Below are 27076 nucleotides of genomic sequence, written 5' to 3'. Positions count from 1 at the left end.
CTGCTCCTCGTATTATGTGAGGCGTCTTTGACGCCTGTAATCTTGAGCTGCTCTTCATTGACTTCAATGAAGAACGGCTCAAATTACGTTGCAAAGAAGTGCCCTGCACTTCTTTGCCGAGGCAGTCAATTTACGCATCGTAGTTTGACAGCTGTTAAACGACGATGCGTAAATTACAGGTCGTCTGCACAGTACGTCGGCAAACCCATTCAAATGAATGGGCAGATGTTTGCCGACGTATTGTAGCCCTATTTTCATACGTAAAATGAGGCATAATACGCCTCGTTTACGTCTGAAAATAGGTTGTGTGAACCCAGCCTTATAGTCACATGAACCCCGTCTGCATCAGTACCGCTAACCTAGGTCCGATCACATGACAGAGGGGGATCACCAAAAACCCAGTGCACCCTCAGCCCGTCCATCCAGCTCTTTCCTGGTTATATCTGCTTCTGGGAAAGCTGGGTGACCACCATTACCCCTCCTACTGGAGTGTGTTTGGGGATGTGACTAATGAACCTCTCACACTCCAGTAGGAGGGGTAATGGTGGTCACCCAGCTTTCCCCAACCCCTGAACGGTAAATCTCTCTAGTTGTGCTGAGACTGTTTGGGGATGTGACTAATGAACCTCTCACACTCCAGTAGGAAGGGTAATGGTGGTCACCCAGCTTTCCCAGACCCCTGAACGGTAAATCTCTCTAGTTGTGCGGAGGCTGTTTGGGTATGTGACTAATGAACCTCTCAGTCTCAGCACAACTAGAGAGATTTATCGTTCAGGGGTCTGGGAATGCTGGGTGACCACCATTACCCCTCCTACTGGAGTGTGTTTGGGGATGTGACTAATGAACCTCTCAGTCTCAGCACAACAAGAGAGATTTATCGTTCAGGGCTCTGGGAAAGCTGGGTACCACACTAACAGCAGGGCATATTGTTTATCACCCAGCTTTCCCAGGACAGTTACATCATGTGTCCTTTATACAGAGTCTCCTGCACAATTACAGGGGGGCCCGTTGGGTGGGGGGGCCGGTCGCGGGGGGGGGGCCTGTAGGGGGGGCATCGGGGGGGGCCGTCGGGGGTCACGAGAGCGGCGGTCTGTGAGAGAGAGAGAGGGACAGTCAGAGACACACACCATACCTTCAGTGCAGCTGGTCTTCATGATGGCGCCTGCTATCTCCCTACAAACAGCTGCTCTGCTGTGTGACTCAGACCTGCGTCTGCGCAGTACAGAGCCAGAGAGCAGATACAATGGACGGGAGCCATTCATTGACTCCTATGCATTGTAGCTGCCGTATTCCATCTCTGTATGTGTTGTTAATCGACACATACAGAGATGAAAAAACATAATTGCAGCTCCCATACTAAAGTAAAAGTTAGAAAAATGAAAAAAGTAAAACACAAACACACAAATAAATAAAATTTACTTTAATAGCACACTAAAATCCAATTTATATTTTAAAAAACAAAATTGTGTGTGTGTATAGTGCACATAGTGTGTATGTATAGTACATATAGTGTGTGTGTATAGTGCATATAGTCTGTGCATAGTGCATATTGTGTGTCTGTGTGTATAGTGTATATACTGTGTATAGTGCATATAGTATGTGTATAGTGCATATAGTGTGTGTATAAAGTGTGTGTATACTGAATATAGTGTGTATAGTGCATATAGTGTGTGTGTGTATATAGTGCATATCGTGTATATAGTGTGTGTATAGTGTGTGTGTATATATAGTGTAAGTTTATATAGTTTGTGTATAGTGTATATATAGTGTAAGTCTATATAGTGTGTGGTATGTGTATAGTGTTTACAGTCTGTGTCTATATAGGGTGTGGTGTGTGTATAATTTATATAGTGTATGTTAAGGATCTGCCAGGCACAGCTTCTGTATCCACGCCCATAGGTAATCAGTCTGCACCTGCTACTATGTCTGTGAGACTGACTCCATCTTCCACCACTCAGGATGGCAGGCTTAGGAGTGGGAGAGCCTATCACAGCCTGGCCAGACGGAGCTAGCTCCCGCCCTCTGTCTATTTATACCTGCCTTTCCTGTTCCTCCTTGCTTGTGATTCTTCTCTGTTGGTTTCCTGGCCCTGCTGCAGCTTCTTGAACTACTTGTCCCTGCTTCGTATTGACCCTGGCTTACTGACTACTCTTCTGCTCTGCGTTTGGTACCTCGTACACTCCTGGTTTGACTCGGCTTGTTCACTACTCTCCTGCTCTGCGTTTGGCACCTCGTACTCTCCTGGTTTGACTCGGCTCGTTTACTACTCTTGTTGCTCACGGTGTTGCCGTGGGCAACTGCCCCGTTTCCCTTTGTTCTGTGTTTCCTTGTCTGGTTGTCTCTCGTGTACTTATTGAGCATAGGGACCGTCGCCCAGTTGTACCCCGTCGCCTAGGGCGGGTCGCTGCGAGTAGGCAGGGACTGAGTGGCAGGTATATTAGGGCTCACTTGCCTGTTTCCCTATCCCTGTCATTACATAATTACAAGCCCATATACCTACTCTACTCTGGTCCCTCACACCACTATGGACCCCCTTGAGACCCTGGTTCATCAAATGCAGGGTCTCTCCCTACAGGTCCAGGCACTGGCTCAGATAGTCAACCAGCCTGATGCTACCATGGTAGTGCACCTCACCTCTTGAACCCCACCTCAAGTTGCCTGACCGGTTCTCAGGGGACCGGAAGACTTTTCTCTCCTTTCGGGAGAGTTGTAGGCTCTATTTTCGTTTAAAGCCCCACTCCTCAGGTTCTGAGAGCCAGCGGGTGGGTATAGTTATGTTCCGGCTCCAGGAAGGGCCCCAAGAATGGGCCTTCTCCTTGGCTCCTGACGCCCCTGAACTTTCCTCCGTTGATCTTTTCTTTTCTGCTCTCGGACTCATTTATGACGAGACTGACAGGACTGCCTTTGCCGAGAGTCAGCTGGTGACCTTACGTCAGGGTAAGAGACCTGTTGAGGAGTATTGCTCTGACTTTAGGAAGTGGTGCGTAGCTTTTCGGTGGAATGACCCTGCCTTAAGGTGCCAGTTTAGGTTGGGTCTGTTGAATGCCCTGAAAGACCTGCTAGTTAGCTATCACTCTTCTGACTCCCTAGACCAGGTTATGGCTTTAGCGGTACGACTTGACCGACGTCTCAGGGAACGACCCCGTGAACGTTTTTGTGTTTTCTCCTCTGACTCCCCCATGATGCCTCCCGAGGTCCCGTTGCTTCGTTCTTCCACGGTAAACTCGGAGGTACCTATGCAACTCGGGGCCTCCGTGTCCCCCCAACAACGTAGAGAGTTCCGCAGGAAGAATGGTCTCCGCTTCTATTGTGGGGATGACAAGCATCAAGTGAACACCTGTCCTAGGCGTAAGAATAAGCAGCCAGAAAACTTCAGTGCCTAAATGATCATTGGGGAGGTCACTTGGGCGCACAGGTATTTCCCGTAAATATGAAACGTAATAAAATCTTGCTTCCCTTTCAGGTCTCTTTTGGTGGTAGGTCTGCTACCGGCAGTGCCTTCGTGGATTCAGGGTCTTCTGCTAATATCATGTCTGTGGAATTTGCTATGTCTCTAGCTATGCCTTTGATTGATATGCCTAAACCTGTCCCGGTAGTGGGTATCGACTCCACTCCTCTTGCTACTGGTTATTTTACACAGCATACCCCTGTTTTTGAACTCCTTGTTGGCTCCATGCATTTGGAGCAGTGCTCTGTTCTGTTGATGCAGGGATTATCGTCCGATTTGGTTTTAGGCCTTCCCTGGTTGCAGTTGCATAATCCCACGTTTGACTGGAATACTGGGGATCTTACCAAATGGAGTAATGAATGCTTGACGTCATGTTTTTCTGTTAATTCTATTTCTCCCCCTGAGGAGGTGAACACGCTACCTGAGTTTGTTCAGGACTTCGCTGATGTTTTCTCTAAGGAGGCCTCCGAAGTGTTACCTCCTCATAGAGAATACGATTGCGCTATCGATTTGGTACCAGGAGCTAAGCTCCCTAAGGGTAGGATATTTAATCTCACTTGTCCCGAACGTGAAGCCATGAGAGAGTATATCCAGGAATGCCTGGCCAAGGGTTACATTCGCCCCTCTACTTCTCCGGTAGGTGCTAGCTTCTTCTTCGTAGGGAAGAAGGATGGTGGTCTTAGGCCATGCATTAACTACCGTAACTTGAATAAGGTCACTGTAAGGAACCAGTATCCCCTTCCTTTGATTCCTGATCTCTTTAATCAGGTTCAGGGGGCCCAATGGTTCTCTAAGTTTGATCTACGGGGGGCGTATAACCTTATCCGCATCAAAGAGGGGGATGAGTGGAAGACTGCGTTTAACACGCCCGAAGGTCATTTCGAATACCTCGTCATGCCCTTTGGGTTGTGTAATGCTCCCGCGGTCTTCCAGAATTTCATAAATGAGATTTTAAGAGATTACCTGGGGGTATTTCTTGTAGTGTACCTTAATGACATACTTGTGTTTTCCAAGGACTGGTCCTCCCACATTGAGCATGTCAGGAAGGGGCTCCAGGTCCTTCGGGAAAACAAACTGTTTGCGAAGACCAAAAAATGTGTGTTTGGGGTGCAGGAGATACCATTTTTGGGTCAAATCCTCACTCCTCATGAATTCCGCATGGACCCCGCCAAGGTCCAGGCTGTGGCGGAATGGGTCCAACCTGCCTCCCTGAAGGCGTTACAGTGCTTCTTGGGGTTCGCTAATTATTACAGGAGATTTATTGCTAACTTCTCGGTCATCGCTAAGCCTCTTACGGACCTCACTCGCAAGGGTGCTGATCTCCTCCGCTGGCCTCCTTAGGCTGTCCAGGCTTTTGAGGTCCTTAAGAAATGCTTTATCTCGGCCCCGGTGTTGGTTTAGCCCAACCAAATGGAGCCATTTATCGTGGAGGTTGATGCGTCCGAGGTGGGAGTGGGGGCTGTCTTGTCCCAGTGTACCAGGTCCCTCACCCATCTAAGTCCCTGTGCCTACTTCTCCAGGAAGTTTTCGCCCACTGAGAGTAACTATGATATTGGCAACCGCGAATTCTTAGCCATTAAATGGGCATTTGAAGAGTGGCGCCACTTCCTGGAGAGGGCTAGGCACCAGATAACGGTCCTTACCGACCACAAGAATCTGGTTTTCCTAGAAAATCATGACTCTGCACTATCTGGTCATCCAGGCATCCTGGGAACCAAGCACCTCATTGCTAGAAACTATTGGTGGCCTGGGTTGCCTAAAGACGTTAAGGCCTATGTCGCCGCTTGTGAGGTTTGTGCTAGGTCCAAGACTCCCAGGTCCCGACCAGCGGGCTTACTACGTTCTTTGCCCATTCCCCAGAGACCTTGGACCCATATCTCAATGGATTTTATCACCGATTTGCCTCCATCTCAAGGCAAGTCGGTGGTGTGAGTTATAGTAGACCGCTTCAGTAAGATGTGCCACTTTGTGCCCCTCAAAAAACTACCCAATGCTAAGACGTTAGCTACCTTGTTTGTCAAACACATCCTGCGTCTCCATGGGGTCCCTGTCAATATTGTTTCTGACAGAGGGGTACAATTTGTTTCTTTGTTTTGGAGAGCCTTCTGTAAAAAGTTGGAGATTGATCTGTCCTTCTCCTCTGCCTTCCATCCTGAAACTAATGGACAGTCTGGGCCCAGGTTCAGAAGAACCTAGAGGCGTCCCAGAGCATACAAAAAACTCAGGCAGATAGAAGACGTTCTGCTAACCCCTTGTTTATGGTCGGGGATCTGGTGTGGCTATCGTCAAAGAACTTGCGCCTTAAAGTCCCGTCCAAGAAGTTTGCTCCCCGGTTTATAGGGCCGTACAAGGTCATTGAAGTCCTCAATCCTGTCTCCTTCCGACTGGAGTTGCCCCCATCTTTTCGAGTACACGACGTGTTTCATACCTCCCTCCTTAAACGCTGCTCCCCGTCCTTGGCTCCCTCGAGGAAACCTCCTGTCCCCGTTCTCACCCCTGAGGGGGTAGAATTCGAGGTGGCCAAGATTGTGGACAGCAAGATGGTCCAAGGCTCCCTCCAGTACCTGGTCCATTGGAGAGGATACGGGCCTGAGGAGAGGACTTGGGTACCCGCCCGGGATGTTCACGCTGGGGTATTGGTCAGGAGGTTCCACCTTCGTTTCCCCAATAAACCAGGTCCACTTAGAAAGGGTCCGGTGGCCCCTCATAAAAGGGGGGGTACTCTTAAGGATTTGCCAGGCACAGCTTCGGTATCCACGCCCATAGGTAATCAGTCTGCACCTGCTTCTATGTTTGTGAGACTGACTCCATCTTCCACCACTCAGGATGGCAGGCTTAGGAGTGGGAGAGCCTATCACAGCCTGGCCAGACGGAGCTAGCTCACGCCCTCTGTCTATTTATACCTGCCTTTCCTGTTCCTCCTTGCTTGTGATTCTTCTCTGTTGGTTTCCTGGCCCTGCTGCAGCATCTTGAACTACTTGTCCCTGCTTCGTATTGACCCTGGCTTACTGACTACTCTTCTGCTCTGCGTTTGGTACCTCGTACACTCCTGGTTTGACTCGGCTTGTACACTACTCTCCTGCTCTGCGTTTGGCACCTCGTACTCTCCTGGTTTGACTCGGCTCGTTTACTACTCTTGTTGCTCACGGTGTTGCCGTGGGCAACTGCCCCGTTTCCCTTTGCTCTGTGTTTCCTTGTCTTGTTGTCTGTCGTGCACTTATTGAGCGTAGGGACCGTCGCCCAATTGTACCCCGTCGTCTAGGGCGGGTCGTTGCAAGTAGGCAGGGACTGAGTGGCGGGTAGATTAGGGCTCACTTGTCTGTTTCCCTATCCCTGTCATTACAGTGTGTGTGTATAGTGTATATAGTGTAAGTCTATATAGTGTGTGGTATAGTCTGCATAGTGTGAGTCTATATAGTGTGTATATAGTGTAAGTCTATATAGCGTGTGTGTATAGTGTATATAGTGTAAGTCTATATAGTGTGTGGTGTGTATAGTGTATATCTGACATATCACTATGACAGGCCAAAAGTTTTTTAAAAGCTTAATTGCCCCTTGGGCACAGAAAGTATTGGTCTGAGTAAGTGTATAGGCCTGGGGTCTTAATTTGCTTAGGAGTTTGGTCTGGGGTATAAAACAATTTAGGGTGTTTAGTTTCTGAATTTTTGTGTTGCTATAGACGCTGAAAATGGCTGCAGAATCGAGGGGCAAAGATTTCTCATCAGGAAACTCTGCAGTCATCATGGGAAGTCACCATAACAGTCTGTGTCAAATGGAGAAGAGAAGAAAAGAGAACGACTCCCATCAGGAAAAACATTACTTGAGTGTCACTGAATATATAGAGGATCCGTCCCCTTTCCTGACAAGTCTGTTATAGGAAATCCTTGTATCCCACATAAAGTCTTTGTGTACTCAGGACTAATAGACAAATGCGTGTTACCATTCCCATTGTCAAGAGAATGTGTCCCTACACAGTGTGATACTGTCAGCGATGGTTGGAGACTGTCACACAGCCCTTTGACAAGGGGAATCGTAACACTCATTTGTCAATGTTCACATAGAAAGGTGGTGTTTAATATAGACATGGCATGGCAGGGCAGTGGTGGAGAGGGGGGGGGGCAAGCTTGGGGAACAGCCCAGGGCCTAGGGTCTCCGTAATCCGCCACTGGGCCACTTTCACATGGCAGTATTTTGGTCAATATTTCCCTTCAGTATTTGTATGCCAAAACTAGGAATCGAACCTACAAAGAGAAAAATTATAATGGAAAGGTTTGCACCTCTAACATATTTTGGACCCCATACCAGTTTTGGCTTTCAAATACTGATGCAAAATACTAATCCAAAATACTGGCGTGTGAAAGTTGCCTTAAATATAGCATGCAATAATTTTTCATATAAAATCTACTGTATGTGGGGGATATGGGGTACAGTAGGACCCCAAAGACTTCCACGGGTTCAGTATTATTGCTCTATACAATAGAAAGCCTGTAAGGAGCTACACTGCTCCAAAATATTAAGGGAACACTTAACTATCACAGTGTAACCCTAAGTTAATCAATCTTCAGGGATAGCAACCTGTCCAGTTAGGAAGCAAAAGTTATTTTGAAGCAATTTCCCCTGCTTTTGTGCAAATGTAAGTGACAACAGGTGTACTGGAGAGGAATCACCAAGACATCCCAAAAAACAGTATGGTTTTGCAGGTGGTGGCCACAGACAATTGCTCTTTCCTTATCCTTCCTGACAGATTCTTCTCTGGTTTTGCGTTTTAGCTAGTGTCCTTGTTACTACTGGTAGCATGAGGTGGTACCTGCTGCACATTCAGGTTGCACAGATAGTCCAGCTTCCCCAGGATAACAAATTAATTTTTGTCATCGCAAGAAGGTTTGTATCTCCCAGCACAGTCTCAAGAGAATAACCCAGATACCAGGACACAGGGCCACCACGTAAGGAGAGCCGGACAGGGCCGGAGTAGGGCATAAACCCATCAGCAGGACCGGTATCTGCCATTTCTGCAAGGAGTAATAGGAGGAGCACTGCCGGAGCCCTACCTTCATCGGGCTACTGGTGTGCATGTTTCTGACAAAACGTTCAAAAACAGACTCCATGAGGGTGGCATGAGGGCCCAACGTCCTGTAAGTGGACCTGTGCTCCCAGCCTAGCACCATACAGCTCAATTAGCATTCGCCAGAGAACACAAGAATTGGCAGGTACGCCATTGGCATCTCTTCTCTTCACAGATTAGAGCTGGTTCACACTGAGGACATGTAACAGACATGAGTCTGGAGACACTGTGGTGAGCGGTATGACTCCTGCAACATCATCCATCATTACTGATTTGGCGGTGGGTCAGTGATGGTCTCGGAAGGCATAACCTTGGTGGGTCGCACAAACCTCCACATGATAGCCAACAGTACCCTGACTGCTGTTAGGTACCAGGATGAAAACCTCAGAGCTATTATCAGAGCATATGCTGGTTCAGTGGACCCTGGGTTCTTCCTGGTGCAGGACAATACATGGCCTCATGTGGGCTGAGTGTGTGGGCAGTTCATGGATGATGAAGGCATTGATACCATTGATTGGCTCTCACATTCCCTAGACCTGAATCCAATTGAGAACCTCTGGGACATTATGAATCAGTGTATCCGCCGCTGTCAAATAGCGCTACAGACTGTCCATGAGCCCCCTAATGCCATGATTCAGGTCTGGGAGAAAATCCCCCAGGACACAATCCACCATTTAATCAGGAGCATGCTCAGACCTTGTCAGGAGTGCATACAGGCATGTGGACGCCATGCACGCTACTAAGTCACATTATGAGTTGCCGTGATGAAATTGGATTCGCCTGTGATATAAATTTTTGATTTTTGGGCTGATTTGGAATCCAGCCCTAAATTGTTTGATGATTTTGGTTTCCATTGACCGTTGATACGTCATTTTATTGTCAACAAATTACACAATTTATATCCGTGAATATTTTCAACTTTAATCTTTCGTTTATCGAGATTCAATGTGTGATTCAAGTATTCCCTTACTTTTTTGGAACAGTGTATAAAGTGAAGTAATGATAAAAGAAACACATTTAATTCTTATTTGTATGTGTAGCTCTCAGCTGTCCGATTTCTGTTTTGTGTGGTTTTAAATCAAAATTTTTGGTTGGAAAGATGAGATGTATTTCCAAGTATAAAATTATTACCCCCATCTTTTTCCATGTGTTTTAGTTGAGAGTAAATGTCTCTGCACAAATGACAAATTATTCTACCCATAATATAAACCCTATATATGTTCATTGCATATAACTAACTGAAAAAAAAGATACAATGATAAGCCTTCATATAGTGATAAGCCCATATATTGTTTGGCCGAACATTGCAATGAACAGATTGAAATTAACTTGTTATTTATGAAAGTAGACGTCTAGAAAAGTAATTTTCCATTACAATTTCTAAAGACTACTTTAATAAATTTGCCAAGTTCCTTCATAAAAATGAGTCTTTAGGACAGCAATGCGTCATTGCCAAATGAATTGTTACTGTCTAGTGAGATAGCAAATGCCAAATTTGTAGGGTGTGGCCGTGCTCTTTTTGGACAGTGTTTTGTCCTGATATTTTCTCGTTGGTAAGAAATGTCCTTTTGTCTATTAAAAGTTTCAGTTTATAATACAAGGTATGATACAGTGCCTGTTTTTAATACCGTAAAACGCTGACATGGCAAAGACTAGTGAGATGCCCTATTTCAGGATTTTTGGGATTATTGGAATTTTTGATAATATTTCTTCATGTCATGAACGATTATCTCTAGTGCATATCCAATCCCTAAACATACCTTTTTAAGTTGGTTCCAACACTTTCTTTTGCTAACACAGATGCAAAAATGTTGCTGTTGCTCCTTAAACATCCCTGTGAGCTTGTGGTAATTTTCTGCACCCAATCTAAATAAGTAGAGCTGCAGTGTACAGCATGATGGAGGGACAGCAATATTTTGGGTGTGTACTAAAACAGCAAGTGGACTACAGCTCAGATTCCTTTTAGACAAGGTTACGGTAAATATCAAAGCTGTGCTCTAATTGAGGAGAACTAAATGGAAGGCAAGTAGTTAACACTGAGGAAAAAAAAGTAAGCATTTACATATTTTTTTAAGGCCACAAAAAGACATCTGATTTATCTCTATATAGGATTACTCTTCTTTAACATCACGGTTTATTATAAGTATAGGTATAGTCATGTATATGTAGCTCCCGAGGGTAAACTAACATTTTAAAGTAGATCTATATATGCTACCCCTTCGGAGGGCAGCATTAAGTGGTGACACGCACGGTAATTTCAGAGATCTGTCACTTAAAGGTAATGTGCCATCGTTTTTGAGAATTTAGTACTTGCAGCAAGCTTAAGTTCAAGTATACTTTTATATTCATTCTGCCCCCTCCCACCAGCCGCTGATTGACACATTTCTAACTATGCACAGAAAAAGGGAGAAAAGTGTCAATCAGCGGCTGGAGTGGAAGGCAGGGGCAGCATGAACATATGAATATACTGGGACGCACGCTTGCACCGCTGGCCGCACGCTGCAAGTATGACTACTAGATGCTCACAAACGATGGCACATTACCTAATAAGTGACAGACAGATAAAATCAGCATGTCTGTCACGTCTTTATGCTGCCCTCAGACAAGGAAGCAAAAATATATGACAGATCCTATAGGTGTAAATGACCATATAACTGTAAATTATTTTGGCAGCTGTGATACACAAAGAAAACATGGCAAGTAATCTTTCAGTATATTAATCTCTTAATTTTACAGTAAGTCAATGAGAAGAGATTACTGAAATAACTAGGAAATACTAAATATTTGCTCTGGATGGAAGCAATCTCAGTGGGTAAGGAGTAAGTTTAAGTGGCTACTGAGTTATGGGAGAAATTTCTAGTTATTTACACTTTTCCTCCCTTTTTTTGATGCTAATGAAGATGAGTGTAACAAAAGCTCATTAACCGTGATCTTGTTGGGAGTATGTCAGAAGAAGAGAGACTACACCGTTATCCTTCCAAACTATTTATACATTGAACTGCTCTTATATATGTGAGAACCGTTTGTTCTTCATAGTCATATAGGGACCAAGTTGTTAAAGACTAATAACACTAGGGATTTGTGATGAAGAGGATTTTTTAAGAAATATACTTTATCATGCTAAATATTTTGGTATAAAAATACAAATTAAAAATGATGTGGCACAGAAGAATCAAAAAACAAGAAGGGGACCCAGGTATCTGGTGGGCTGAGGTACACACAAACACACATCAATATCGCCAGAGGCAAAAAGATTAGCCCTACCCCTCCCCAAATTATAGTTCCCTTATGGAAGGATAAATACCTGCAGCTTTGTGAACTACCATGAGCAAAACTATACTGTGTCACTAATATACTGTAGGCACACTGTTTTATCACAACAGGCTGATTCTAGACATTGTATTATCACCTGTGAAAATATAAGACTATACATGTTCTGTTTAAGAATTAAAGAGAAAATTCAATCAATATGATTTTCTGACATGTCAGATACATGTGAAAAGATCACATTGGTGAAGTCATATTACAAGTTACATATTTTAACGTTTTATCATGTTGAGGCCTTGTGCTAAAATAAAAAAATCAAGTTTTTCCCTGTCATTCTGCACTCAGTACCCCATAATGACAAAGTGAAAACCGAATTTTAGAAATTTTAGCAAATTTATTAAAAATGAAAAACTCAAATTTAACATGGACATAAGTATTCAGACCCTTTGCTATGACACTTGAAATTTAGCTCTGTGGGCCTCCCATTTCTTTAGATCATCTTAGAAATGTTTCAACACCTTGATTGGAGTCTAATGGAGTAAATTCATTTGATTGAACATGATTTGGAAAGATACACCCCTGTCTATATCTATATATATATATATATATATATATATATATATATATATATATATATATATATATATATATATATATATATGGTCTCACAGCTGACAATGCATATCAGAGCAAAAATCAAGCCATGAGGAGGAAAGAACTGCCTGTAGAGCTCGGAGACAGGGTTGTGTGGAGGTACAGATCTGGAGAGGGGTACAAAAAAATTCTGCAGCACTGAAAGCTCCCAAGAGCACAGTGGCCACCGTAAATCTTAAATGGAAGAAGTTTGGAACAACCAGGACTCATCCTAAAGCTGGCCACCCCACCAAATTAAGTAATCGTTGGGGAAGGGCCTTGGTAAAATAGGTGACCAAGAACCCAATGCTCACTCTGGCTGAGCTCCAAAGATCCTGTGTGCAGATATGACAAACTTCCAGAAGGTCTACCATAACTGCAGCACTCCACCAATCTGGGATTTATGCAGAGTGGCCAGAAAGAAGCCTCAATACAGATAAAGACACATGAAAGACCGCCTGGAGTTTGCAAAAAAGCATCTAAAGTACTCTCAGACTGTGAGAAACAAGATTCTGTGGTCTGATGAAAAAGAGATTGAACTTTTTGGCATCAATTCTAAGCGTCATGTCTGAAGGAAACCAGCAGTGGCGGATTACGTATATCATGGGCCCTGGGCTGTTTGACACAACTTGGGCCCCCTCCTTCCCCCTCACACGCAAATCAACCCCCCCAACCCGCCAACACTGTACCCCTCAGTGCCACTAACCTGACGGATACAGGTTTTAGCACTAGATACAGCTGCTCTGTATTCAGGATATAAAGCAGCTGTATCTCAAAAAGTAAAAATCTTTTTAATAAAAAGTATTTAGAAAGTTGCACCAAACACACTGATACACTGTTTTATTAAAGAGAACATAATAATAACAATAATAATAATAACAATAATAATAATACAAAAATTATAACACCTCTAGTGTAACCAAACTTTTAACATGTCATAGTGATATGTCAGAACTTTTAATCGGTGGGGGGTTCTAGCACTGAGACCCCACCAATTGCTAAAGTGAAGCGGCAGAAGCGCACAATTGAATGCTGCGCCGATTCGTTTCTGATCTGCATACCTCGGAGTGGTATACGTCCGTAAACTGCTTGCTCGGCTTTCCGAGAAAAGCAGATCAGAAACAAAGTGACACAGCGGTCACCTGAGCGCTTCTGCCACTTTGTTTTAGCGATCCAGTGCTCGGACCCCCACTGATGAAAACTTCTGACATTTCACTATGACATGTCAGAAGTTTTTTAGAAGTTTAGTTACACTTTAAAGGGGTTTTCCCGTCAGGCAAATTTATGACATATCCTGTGGATCCTGTCAGATAGATGCGAGTCCCACTCTGGGAACTGCACCTATCTCTAGAACTGGACACCCTAAACTCTATTCTACCTCTTTCTGCTATCGCTGCCTCTCGTCCACTTCCTCACCATGGATACGTCTATGTAACGTCTATGGCCGCGGACTGTCATCCTGACTCACCCTCAAACGACTGAGGCCATAAACGAGCGAGTGCCCAGCGGCATCTCCCTCCTGGGAGATGCCGGCACTCACTTCATGGTCCGTACACTGTCTCCCGCAGGGAGCGTGCACCAGCGCGTGCACGTCCTTAAATGGCCAGTGCGTGCACAGTTACAGAATAATGCAATTAGCCCAGAATGCTTCTGAACTATAAAAGGGGCTCTGCCCTCTCGATCCTTGCCTGAGCGTTGTTGTGTTACCTTAAGTTTGTCCATGCAAATGGTCTCCTAGTGTTTTCCATTTCCCAGTGTTACCCGTTCCTGCTGCCTGTACCCTGTATCCCATGCTATCGTGCCTCTGTGCCTTCAAGAGTTGGAGTCGTGTTGTGCCCTCCACTGCATCTATTGTGCCGCACCCCACCGGGTGTCTGTCTACTGTCGGAGCTTCATCTTAGCCTGAATCCACCGCTACTGTCTACATTGCCTCAGGTACCCTTTCTGGACTATAGACATTGCATTATACCTGTTTAGCCAGCTGCTATCCCACTACGCGGTACGGCCCAGTGGGTCCACACCCCGCGCCGTGAAAGCACACTCAGGCCATGGACCCCGCTGGTTAATTCAAGGGCCTCTCATCCTCCCAAGCCATGCAGGCGGACCTGCGAACACGACAGGATCAACTTCTTGTGGCAGTAGATTCCATGGCACTACAGCTAGAGGTGCTTCCTTCTCCGCTCCTGTTCCAGCTTCTCCGACTGATCCTCCTGCTACACCTCCTGGCAGCACTGGTTCTGACCCTCAGTTCTCATTGCCACTACCACCACGTTTCTACGGAGACGCAAGCGCGTGCAGGGGTTTTCTCAAACAGTGTCATATCCACTTCACCCTGCACGCCAGAGCATTTCCTTCAGACGGCGCCAGGATCGCCTTCATTATTTCTCTACTTGCCGGCAAGGCCCTGGCGTGGGCGAACCCAATCTGGGAACGACAGGGACCCAAGACCTGAGACATCCAGGGGATTGTGTGGTTATTCCGCACTGTGTTCGAGGAGCCTGGACGAGTTTCGTCGGCAGCTACTTATATACTGAACCTTCGCCAGGAGGACACCTCCGTGGGCGAGTACACCATCAAGTTCCGGACCCTGGCAGGAGAGCTGTCCTGGAACAATGAGGCGTTAGCAGCTTCCTTCTGGCATGGTCTGTCATCTGAGATCAAAGATGAACTAGCTGCTCGTGATCTACCACCTACATTGGACAACCTAATTTTACTTGCCACCCTGGTGGACATGAGGCTCAGACAGATCCCAAGAGGTTCGTCAAGAAAGAAGGCTTCCTAGGTTTGCTCCCAACTTCCAGCAACCCCTCTTGCCCTCATCTGTTGCTCCACCTGAGGTCCCTATGCAAGTAGATCGGCTTAGACTATTTATCCAGGAAAAACAGCGCAAGCGCACTTCTGGACTCTGTCTATATTGCGGCCTCGCTGGCCATGTCGTGCAGCTGTGTCCCCAGAAGCCCAAAAACTCCAACAGCTAGGATTGGTTGGAGAGACAACCCTGGGCGACACAGCATTTGACAGAGAACTCTCCTCCAAGCTGTCCATCCCTGTCACTATTGTCGCTGGCGAGAGGCCCCATCTGGTCTCTGCTTATCTGGACTCTCCCTTCATTCGGAGCTCATCTCCTTGTTTGTCCTACCCAAGGCCGTAAACCCTGTGTTGCTGGCTTTGCCTTGGCTCCGTCTACACGCCCCAGTCCTGGATTGGAACTCCGGATAGGTTCTCCAGTGGGGTCCCAAGTGCCTCAACCACTGTCTGGGGCATATCCATACACTTCAGCCTCCTCCGCATCAGTCATTGGCAGAGTTGTCCTCTTGCTACTCTCAGTTCTCGGATGTCTTCAACAAGAAGGAGGCAGAGACGTTGCCACCACATCGGGCGTATGATTGTCCTTTCGACTTGGTTCCTGATTCGTCCCCTCCTCGCGGTAGAGTATACCCTCTCTCCTTACCTGAAACCCAGTCAATGTCTGCCTATATTAAGGAGAATCTAGAAAGGGGCTTCATACGCAAATCCTCATCCCCGGCCGGGGCCGGGTTTTACTCTGTGAAAAAGAAAGACGGAAGTGCGTGTTCGAGAGAAAGTTTCTACCCTTCCTGGGCTGCATCATCTCCGATCAAGGCCTCAAAATTGATCCTGAAAAGGTAAAGGCTGTCTTGGAATGGCCATGCCCTCAAGGCTTAAGGGCCATACAGCGCTTCCTGGCATTCGCCAACTTCTACTGGCTGTTCATTCCCAACTTCTCCTCACTGACAGCTCCCATCTCTACCCTCACCAAAAAAGGCATGAATGCCAAGGTGTGGACTCTAGAAGCAGAGGCCACGTTCAAGAGCTTAAAGAAGGCCTTCACGTCAGCCTCAATCCTTCATCATGCCGATGGGTCCCTACAGTTTTCGTTGGAGGTGGACGCCTCCTCTGTTGGTGCCGGCGCACTTCTGTTCCAGAGAGTTTCCAAAGGCAAGACTGTGATATGTGGCTACTACTCTAAGCTTTTTCTCCCGCAGAGCGCAACTACTCGATTGGGGATCTTGAGTTACTGGCTATCATGCTGGCTATGCAGGAGTGGAGACGCCTACTAGAAGGTGCAGCTCATCCAATCCTGGTCTTCACGGACCACAAGAACCTCACCTATCTCCAGACGGCCCTATCGTCAGGTCAGGTGGTCGCTGTTGTTCACTCGGTTCCAATTTGAGCTCCACTACCGCCCTGCCGACAAGAATGTGAGGGCCGATGCCTTGTCTAGGTCGTTTGAGACAGAAGACAATGTTGAGTCCCCACAGAATATCATTGATCCTTCCTGCATCATCTCTGTCAACCCTCTGCAAGTTAGAGAGATTCCTCCGGGAAGAACCTTTTTACGTCTGACAGACAGAGGAAGAATCCTTTGCCGAGGACACAGTTCCAAGCTGGAAGGTCACGCGGGTACCCGTAAGACCCGAGACCTAATTGCCCGTCGGTTCTTGTGGCCCACGCTGCCAAAAAATGTCACTGATTTTGTCTTCTCCTGCACGGTGTGCGCAGCAGATAAAGTTGCCCACTCCAGACCAGCTGGTCTGCGCCAGCCACTGCCTGTGCCTAATTCCCCCCATGCAACATATTGCAATGGACTTTGTCACAGATCTGCCTCTCTCTGCTGGATGCAGTGTAGTCTGGGTGGTGGTGGATCGATTCTCCAAAATTGCTCATTTTGTTCCACTGACTGGTTTGCCTACTGCTTCCTGACTGGCCGGTCTCTTCGTCCAACATATCTTCTGTCTGCATGGCTTCCCTCTTCATATTGTCTCGGATCGAGGGGTTCAGTTCACCCTAAATTTCTGGAGAATACTCTGCGGTCTCCTCGGTGTAAAGTTGGACTTCTCCTTGGCCTACCATCCCAAGTCCAATGGGCAAGTCGAGAGGGTTAATCAGATTATGGAGAACTATCTACGGCACTTTATCTCCAGGCATCATGATCACTGGGTGCAGCTGCTTCCTTGGGCTGAGTTCTCTTATAACAACCATACTAGTGAGTCCACCACCTCCAGCCCATTCTTCATTGTCTACGGCTAACATCCACAAATACCTCTTCCTGTTTCTACTATTTCCCAGGTGCCTGCAGCTGACTCTACTTTCAGGGATTTTCTGGAGATATGGCAGCAGACCCGATTTTCTGATCTGCTGGCGGTCGACCGCATGAAGAGAAAGGCAGACACTAGAAGACGAGAGCCTCCCCAGTTTATTCCAGGTACCAAGGTCTGGCTGTCTTCCTAGAATATCCGGCTGAGGTTGCCATCTTGCAAGTTTGCTCCCAGGTTCCTCGGTCCCTTCGAGGTTCTGCTGCAGATAAATCCTGTCTCTTACAAGCTTCGGCTGCCTCCCACCCTCGAGATCCCAAACTCCTTCCATATCTCCTTGCTGAAGCCTGTGGTCCTGAACCACTAATCCAGGACTCCTAGTTCCGCAGTGGCTCCTGGCGGCTCGTCAGGGACATTTGAGGTGAGGGAGATCTTGGACAGCAAGAGAGTGAGAGGTAGAACATTTTATTTGGGGTATTGGAGAGGATTTGGTCCAGAGGAAAGGTCTTGGGAGCCAGAGAAGAACATCAATTTTCCTGCCCTCGTGAAGAAGTTTCTCTCCCGCTCTGGCCCCAAGAAGAGGGGGCATTAGAGGGGGGATACTGTAACGTCTATGGCCGCGGACCGTCGTCCTGACTCACCCTCTGACGGCCGCGGCCTTGGACGAGCAAGTTCCCGGCACTCACTTCCTGGTCTCGACACTGTCTCCCGCAGGGCACGTGAGCCTGCACGTGCACGGCCTTAAAGGGCCAGTACTCGCACAGTTGCAGAATACTGCAATTAGCCCAGAATGCTTTTGGACTATAAAAGGGGCTCTGCCCTCTCAATCCTTGCCTGAGCGTTGTTGTGTTACCTTAAATTTGTCCTTGCAAATGGTTTCCTAGTGTTTTCCAGTTCCCAGTGTTACTGGTTCCTGCTGCCTGTACCCTCTATCCCGTGGTACCGTGCCTCTGTGCCTTCAAGAGTTGGAGTCGTGTCGTGCCCTCCACTGCATCTATTGTGCCACACCCCGCCGGGTGTCTGTCTGCTGTCGGAGCTTCATCTTAGCCTGAATCCACCGCTAGTGTCTACATTGCCTCAGGTACACTTTCTGGACTATAGACATTGCATTATACCTGTTTGGCCAGCTGCTATCCCGCTACGGGGTACAGCCCAGTGGGTCCACACATTAGTGAATGGCAGTTACGGAAGCAGCGTAGCATGCGAGCTACGCTATTTCCGTAACTACCATTCAGTTCTATGGGACTTATGGAAACAGTGTAGCTCAGCGTGTTACACTGTTTTCGGAACTCCCGACCATGAAGTCAGAAAGTGGCCGGGAGGCAGCGAGAGCAGAAAGATGTAGAACGGGGTTTGGGACCCACATCTATCTGACATTTATGACATATCCTGTGGATATGTCATAAATGTTCCTAATGGGAAAACCCCTTTAAGTAGTCAGACACCCCTCCCCTTGTAGTAAAATAACTACTGAGGGCTGTATAGGAGATTATATTGCAAGGGGAGGTCAGATTGTCTAACTGACTGCTAAGGGCTCTATAGGGGGGTTTGAGTATCTGACTCTGACGTCTCCATGGGGGGTTATCCCTCCCATAGAGACCTCAGCTGTTAGTCGCTCAAACCCCCCCCCCCCTATGGAGCCCCCAGCAGTCAGTCAGACAACCCCCCCTTGCAATATATTAGTAACTACTGAGGGCTCTAATGGAAAGGGGGGATTACACTGAAAGGGGAGTCTAATCATATAAGTGTTATAGATTGATAGGTATTACCCTCATACAATTTTATATATAATATGTTGGAGCAATGAGATTCACACTAGGTGTACACCACCGATTTATGATATATGTATAGTAACAGGAAAGGGAAAGAGGAAAGTAGTGTGATCAAATAATATTGAAAATAATAAATTCTTTATTAGTAAATAGTTAAAATAACAATGTTAGCTGAAAATTTGTAGTGCCAATGACCCCTCACTTGACACTATAGACAAATAAATGTCTTAATTATTCTTACTCCGTTGGGGAAATATGCGAGTAATGGGACCTAAATCTTAGATGTATATTGATATATTGATTAGCCCACAGTTGTATATGCTAAAGCAAAGTGTTGTGGAAATTACACTGCTAGAGCATTAACTTGAGTTGGTTGTAGTGGTACACAATTCTCTATAATGCTGTGCTGAAGGTTCCTTCATCGGGCTGTAATGTTAGCCCAGCGATGGAGGAACCTAGTAAAGTGACAGTCACTGCGTGTCTGTCAAGTTGCACATAGACCAGATCAGCATACAACATCCCTATTTGTGGGCTAATGCAGCTCACTGAGCACAGAATGTGTGTGCAGCCTAGATGGAGAGACTGCTAAATCAACAGTCTCTACGTAGCGGCTCAATGGTCACACATCTAGGCTGCACACACATTCTGTGCTCAGTGAGCTGCATTAGCCCACAAATAGGGACCGTGTTTAGCTGCACTGGACGTGCTAACAAGCACCCAGACAGCTTATCCCGGCTTTTGCCGTGTACTCTCTCTCATTTGACCGTGCTCAGCATTGTACGTTGTATGCTGATCTGGTCTATGTGCAACTTGACAGACACGCAGTGACTGTCACTTTACTAGGTTCCTCCATCGCTGGGCTAACATTACAGCCCGATGAAGGAACCTTCAGCACAGCATTATAGAGAATTGTGTACCACTACAACCAACTCAAGTTAATGCTCTAGCAGTGTAATTTCCACAACACTTTGCTTTAGCATATACAACTGTGGGCTAATCAATATATCAATATACATCTAAGATTTAGGCTACTTGTCCCATTACTCGCATATTTCCCCAACGGAGTAAGAATAATTAAGACATTTATTTGTCTATAGTGTCAAGTGAGGGGTCATTGGCACTACAAATTTTCAGCTAACATTGTTATTTTAACTATTTACTAATAAAGAATTTATTATTTTCAATATTATATAATCATATAAGTGACTGTAGAGGACTCTATGAAGGGGGAGTAATCCCCCATGCCCCATGGTCCGCTCAGTATTTATTATACAGCAGGGGGAGTTGGGAGTCTGACTGCTGAGGGCTCCACTTTTCAAACATTTCTGCATCTATAAACAAAGATAAAGTTATCATGGTGCCGCACAATACGTCCCTATATATAATAGCCCCAAACACTGCACCTTTAAGAATAATAACACCATACACCATGTCCCTGATTATAATAGCACCATACACTCGCACACACACACACACACACACACGCACACACACACACACACACACAGTGCTCCCTGTAGATAGTGCCCCCATAGAGCCCCCTGTAGATAGTGCGCCCATAGAGCCCCCTGTAGATAGTGCGCCCATAGAGCCCCCTGTAGATAGTGCTCCCATAGATAGTGCCCCCATTGAGCCACCTGTAGATAGTGCTCCATAGAGCCCCCTGTAGATAGTGCTCCCATAGATAGTGCCCCCATAGAGCCCCCTGTAGATAGTGCTCTACATACAGCCCCCTGAAGATATCGCTCTACATATAGCGCCCCCTGTATATAGTGCCCTACATATGGTCCCCCTGTAAATTGTGTCCCGCATAAAGCCTCACCTATAGATTGTGCCCCACATATAGCCCCCTGTAGATAGCGCTCTACATATAGCACCTCTGTAGATTGTGTCCCACATAAAGCCTCCCCTGTAGACTGTGTCCCACATAAAGCCTCACCTGTAGATTGTGCCCCACATATAGCTCTCCCCCTCCTGTAGATAATGCCGCCCACAATTTTTAGTTAAAAACAACAAACTTTACATATCACCATGATCCCATTCCCACGCTGTCCTTTGTCAATGCAGGCCTGCTCTCTTCTGAGCATGTCTGCTGGGGCTGAGCATCGCAAGCGGTGCGATGTCGCATTCGCGCCGCTTGTGTCGTTGAAAGGCGCTGATTGGCATGGCAGAATGACATACCCCAGTCAATCAGCGCCCTTCAACAACGGAAGCGGTGCGATGACGCCATCGTGCTACTACCGTTGTTGATTAGCAGGGCAGAATGACTTCCCCCGCCAATCAGCGCCTTTCAACAAGTGTAAAGGCGCCGATTGGCGGGACAACTCATTCTGCCCTGCCAACCAGCATTGTTGTAAGGCGCTCAATGGTCGGGCAAGGAACATACCCTGCCATTCAGCGCTTATGCATGTAATTGTACCTGTGTTCTATAGACGCAGGTACAATTAGTGCAGGAGGGGGTGGCGGCAGCTGGTTACAGTTGCACTGCTGCCCCCTAAGAGAGGCAGCAGGGCGGACGGTGCGGCCCTGCCTCCCCATTAGCAGTGGCTGTATTCCCTCCCAGACCCGCCCTCCTCCCCATTAGCGGAGATAGTACGCTGCAATGTGATTTTTTTAAATGATGTGCGGTTCGGACGGCCATGGGCACGAATATGATGATCCGCCTCTGGAAACCAGGCACTGCTCATCAGCTGTCCAATACCAGCCCTACAGTGAAGCATGGTGGTGGCAGCTTCATGCTGTGGGGATGTTTTTCAGTGGCTGGGATAAGGAGACTGGTCAGGGTTGAGGGAAAGACGAATGGTGCAAAGTACAGAGATATTCTTAATGGAAACCTGATCCAGAGTGCTCTGGACCTCAGACTGGTCCGAAGGTTCACCATCCAACAAGACAATGACCGCAAGCACACAGCCAAGACAACTCAGGAGTGGCTTAGCGACAAATCTGTGAAAGTCCTTGAGTGGCCCAGCCAGAGCCCTGACTTGTACCCAATCGAACATCTCTGGAGAGACCTGAAAATGGCTGTCCACCGACAGTCCCCATCCAACCTGACAGAGCTTGAGACAGGGGCGTAGCTAAAGGCTCATGGGCCCCGATGCAAAGTTTCTTCTTGGGCACCCCCCAAACTCCTCATGGCCGACGGCCCGCAGCTTTCAGCTGCATCGCAGCACTAGCAGCCAGGGGCGTCACTAAGGTCTTGAAACGCCTGGGGAAATAGCCCCAATACATATACCCTCCAAAAAAAATGTGTGTGCGTGTATGTATATGTGTATATAGGAGACAGCATATCTATAGCACTACGACCCTATAGCTATGGATAGGATTGAATACAGTGGCTTAGCAGACTTTATCACATATGATAGGATTAGATACAGTGGCTCAGCAGACAGTATCACACATGATAGGATTAGACACAGGGACCAGCTCACTGACATTGTGGCTCCAGCGCTGGACCCAGGAAAGGTAAGTATAAGAATTGTTTTGCTTTTTTTATGTGTTACTAATTATTTTTGTGTATTTGTTCTTTTTTTACAAGTTTGGTTGTTGGACTACTTTGGATTCGAGGACTACTTCGATAACAGCGTTTTTTTATTTTTAATAAAATGGTTAACGAGGATTGTGTGTGGGGATTTTTATTTCAATAAAATATTTTTTCTATGTCTTTGTATTTTTCTAAACTTTATTACTAGCACCTTAGTAATGGCTGCTGGCTGATTAACAATATCCATTACTAAGGCGGGGCTTAATGTTAGACATGAAGAGTCTAACACTAACCCACATTATATTACAGGGGTACCAGGAAGATCCGGGTACGATCCAGTTCGCGTCCATCTGTAGTGATGGAGGGGCACTGGTGCGGCCACAGGCTGGTATTATTAGGCTGGGAAAGCCCAAGAAAAGTGGCCTTTGCCACCCTGGTAATGCTAGCCTGCTGCTGCTATGTTGTATTTGGCTGGAAAAATGGGGGAACCCCACATCGTTCTTTCGGAATGATTTATATTATTTTTTTTTCGAAAATGACGTGGGGTCCCCCCATTTTTTATAACCAGCCAGATACAACACAGCAGCAGCCTAGCATTACAAGGGTGGGAAGGGCTACTGTGTTTGGCCTTTCCCAGCCTAATAATGCCAGCCTGCGGCAACCCCAGTACCCGACCATCACCAATTTTCCTCATGGGTCGGCCGGTGACGTAATATAACCGTGCCAACCCATGTTAGCAGGGGGCGAGCACCACTCGCCGCTACGAGCGTTCCCGGGAGGGTTTATTAAGTAGCCCTGCGTCAGTACGCTCAGTAGCCGGGACCTGCCCTTACCACTCCACCAACGCCGGCTCACCTGTAATTTCTCCTGCCCTGCGGACCTCCGGCTCCTCAGACTGGCTCCTGCTTCCTGCTCCTCACCACTCCACCAACGCTAAGTATCATAGAGTAGCCACAGTTACACTTAACTTTCTCTTTCTCTCTAACTAGCATATCCCTGGTTTAACCCTTATCTCCCCCTATACAACAAGCCCTCTATCCCTGGTTTAACCCTTAGCCCCCCCCTACACAACAAGCATACCCATTAACCCTTTACATACCTGACCTACACATCCCCTGGTTAACCCTTTACCTACCAGCATATCCCCTGTTCCCATTGTTAACCCTTTACCTGATTATCCCCTGGTGACCCTTTATTCTCCACCTCCCTTGTTAACCCTTAGTGTATCGGGTCAGTTATGTATAGTTAGGAGGGAGTGGGACAGAAATAGTGAGCGTGTATGTATTGTAACACAATATATATATATATATATATATATATATATATAAAAATATAAATAAACATATATATATATATATATATATTTAGGTAAGTGGGTGGTGGTATAGATTAGGATTGTAATACCTAGTTCATACTGTACCACGTGTAGTATTAGTGTATTCAATACATATTAAGTTATTATGTGTATTGGGATGCACTGATACTATACTGTAATTATTGACTGTGTTTGGTGTGTTTTATATCTAAGAGTGATTACTGTTTGTAATAATAAATATTAACATTTATTTACTATACAATTGTATTCCCCTACTCAGTAGCAAAGAAAGTAGACTAACGTTAACAAAGGAAAAAGGTAGGGGAACTTGGCATAACCCTAGTGACCCTGATATAAAGGAGGTAGTAGTAGTGGGCGACACTAGCTAGCGAACCCTGCTATTACTCCACCCCCTTTTACATATATCAATGTATATATATATATATATATATATATATATATAAAAAGAACGTTGGTACCTAACTTTAAAGGGAATGATGAAAAACCATCTGCTGAAAGACAAGTTTCTCAATATTGATTCTTTAGGCTGTATCACTTGTTATCAAAACAGGGAAGAATATACTGTATTTGACAAAATTAATCCATGTTCAATCCCTTATTTAGGGCTTCTTCACATCTGCGTTGGAGGCTCCCTTGGACCGGAAAAAAAGAACTCAGCATGCTGCGCTATTGTTTCTAGTAAAGCCACGGACACCCTAGCGGGAACCCAACAGAAACCAATAAAATCAATGGGTTCAGTCGTACACTGATAGTGTTCATCTTATAACGGAACAGGCGCTTTTGGTATTCGTTGTTCTGCTCCTCTGACAGCGCAAAAAAAGGAAAAGAACGACACAGAATTGAATAAGGAATTTCTTTTCTGCAGTTTCAAGGCTGATCCTGTTCAGTTACAAACAACAAAGTCTAATTAGACAATATGTGTATTGCTTTTCTTTTTAATGTTATTCTATCACGTTATCCACCTGGGCATGGTTGACCACTTTCTTAGTAACTTATTTGTTAATACATGTTACTTTCATTTCACCACCAATTAGTATTACCAATTAAAGGGCATATGCACCTTTAAATATCTTTTTGATATGTCATATAATGAGATATATCAAAAGATTCCATAATTTGGGATCTTTTGAGGTGATCACTAGAATTAAAGGAGAGCAGTAATTTTGAAATCAAACAGCTATGATATCAGTGCAAAATTTAAATTGCGGTTGAATTTTAAAGAAAACTGTAGTGCAAAATAGAGCACAACTTCAGCTATTCCCACCCCAACGTAAATAAACGACCCTTAAATTTACGTGCTGCCTTTGATGGCAATGAACGCTTCCGCATGTAGTGCCATGGCCAGAATTCGGCTGTCAACCTTAATCTATACTGTAGCAGCTAATTTAAATAATCTAGTCAAAAAAAGCCCTGAACACAGCAGTCATATTGAGCACTGTGTTTGGATATGCAGAAGCTGTAGCTTTTGTATTCGGGTGGTTGCTAGGGAACCCTGTGAGGCTGACATCACAGGGATTTCCTGTGCATAGGGCATTAAGGGACATGCAGAGCGATCTGTGTCTTTCCTGCATGTTTCTGTATATAGATTGTTGATAACATTTATCCAATGGGCTGTCACCATTAGATCACTATTATCAGTGATCTGTGTATGGGAACAACAGGGAACACAAAAGATAAATTAATTAATTAACATAGTAAGTTGTAAAATAAAAACAAATAGGAGAATTGAATTATAAGCAATGCGAAAAGTTAATAAAAAAAGACACTTCACCCTCAAAAAAGTGCACACCTCTCCGAACCTATATGTGCCAATATTAGACACTGACGAATGTATTTTGCAAGGTCATCAGGTTCGCAGACAATAAACATTGATCTGACGCAGAATATGTGTTACCCCGCACATATAATAATAATCCTTGGCCACCATTTCATGTTGGATTTACCCCAGTCATTTCTGCTTTTGAGCAGTCACTAAAAAAAAATCATTGTCACACATGCAAAAAAGCTAAGGAGAGTAAAAGTAAAACAGGTCTTTGTTCTCGGCGGTATTGTGATGTCATACCAAATGTGACATCATTCCCGAATGTACTCAATGTAAATATATGTGGCATCGCTATGCATGGGAGAATTAGAGTATTAATTCTAAAGATTATTTTTTTTATTCAAGAAACTAGCATTAAACAGAATGTGAAAAAATTAGACCATTTCTGAACATTTTTATTTAAATAGAATAAATAAGGATACAAGGTATCTGTTTAGTAGCAACAGACATGTATTTGTGTGGTCAGTGAAATTGCATACTGTGAAAACCAACGACATATTGCTTGGCAATTTTACAGAAGGCACACTGAGCTTTCCTCAAATGACCTTAGAGTAGATTTATATCCCTTTCTATCAGCGTTGCAGAACATACTAAATAGAAAAACTAAAGTGTGGCATTTAAATTTGTAAATCGAAATTCTCTCCTTACAGCTACTGGGCTCCATTTTTTTTTACTAAAGAAATAAAAGTAAAAGGCAAATGGACCCACATAAAACTAGTCTGAACTAAATCTTAGATGGGTGCTATATGTCTTAGACCTGGAATGACAGTAAATGCCCATGACCATGGGATTCCATAGCTCATCCAGTCTGTATGTTGATATCCTATCCCTGTTACTATGGCCTAACCCCTTTATTATCCCTACTCAACTCACCCCTTCCAGTAAAAACGAGTTTATTAACAAACATACATAAAACAACCATTATTTTCATCAATAAAAACACAATGAGAAAGGGGAGTCCTTGGAGCTACAAAACTCTGGTGCCAAACTGCCCACCATATATATGTTTACCCCCGGCCGTTTCCCCACAGGCTCAGGAGCACCGTTATAACTGCAGTTGGCTTGCGATGAGTGTAAACCACTCCCCGGGACACCACCCAGCAGGAGCCCAAAATAAGCCAGACTACTGACCAATTGTATAATTTGGGAGGGACCATACCCACAATGAATGCCCCTACACCAATTTACCACAAACTCCAAG

Source organism: Rhinoderma darwinii, chromosome 4 (assembly GCF_050947455.1).
Source record: "Rhinoderma darwinii isolate aRhiDar2 chromosome 4, aRhiDar2.hap1, whole genome shotgun sequence".
Taxonomy (NCBI): Eukaryota; Metazoa; Chordata; class Amphibia; order Anura; family Rhinodermatidae; genus Rhinoderma; species Rhinoderma darwinii.
This window is presented reverse-complemented; position numbering follows the sequence as displayed.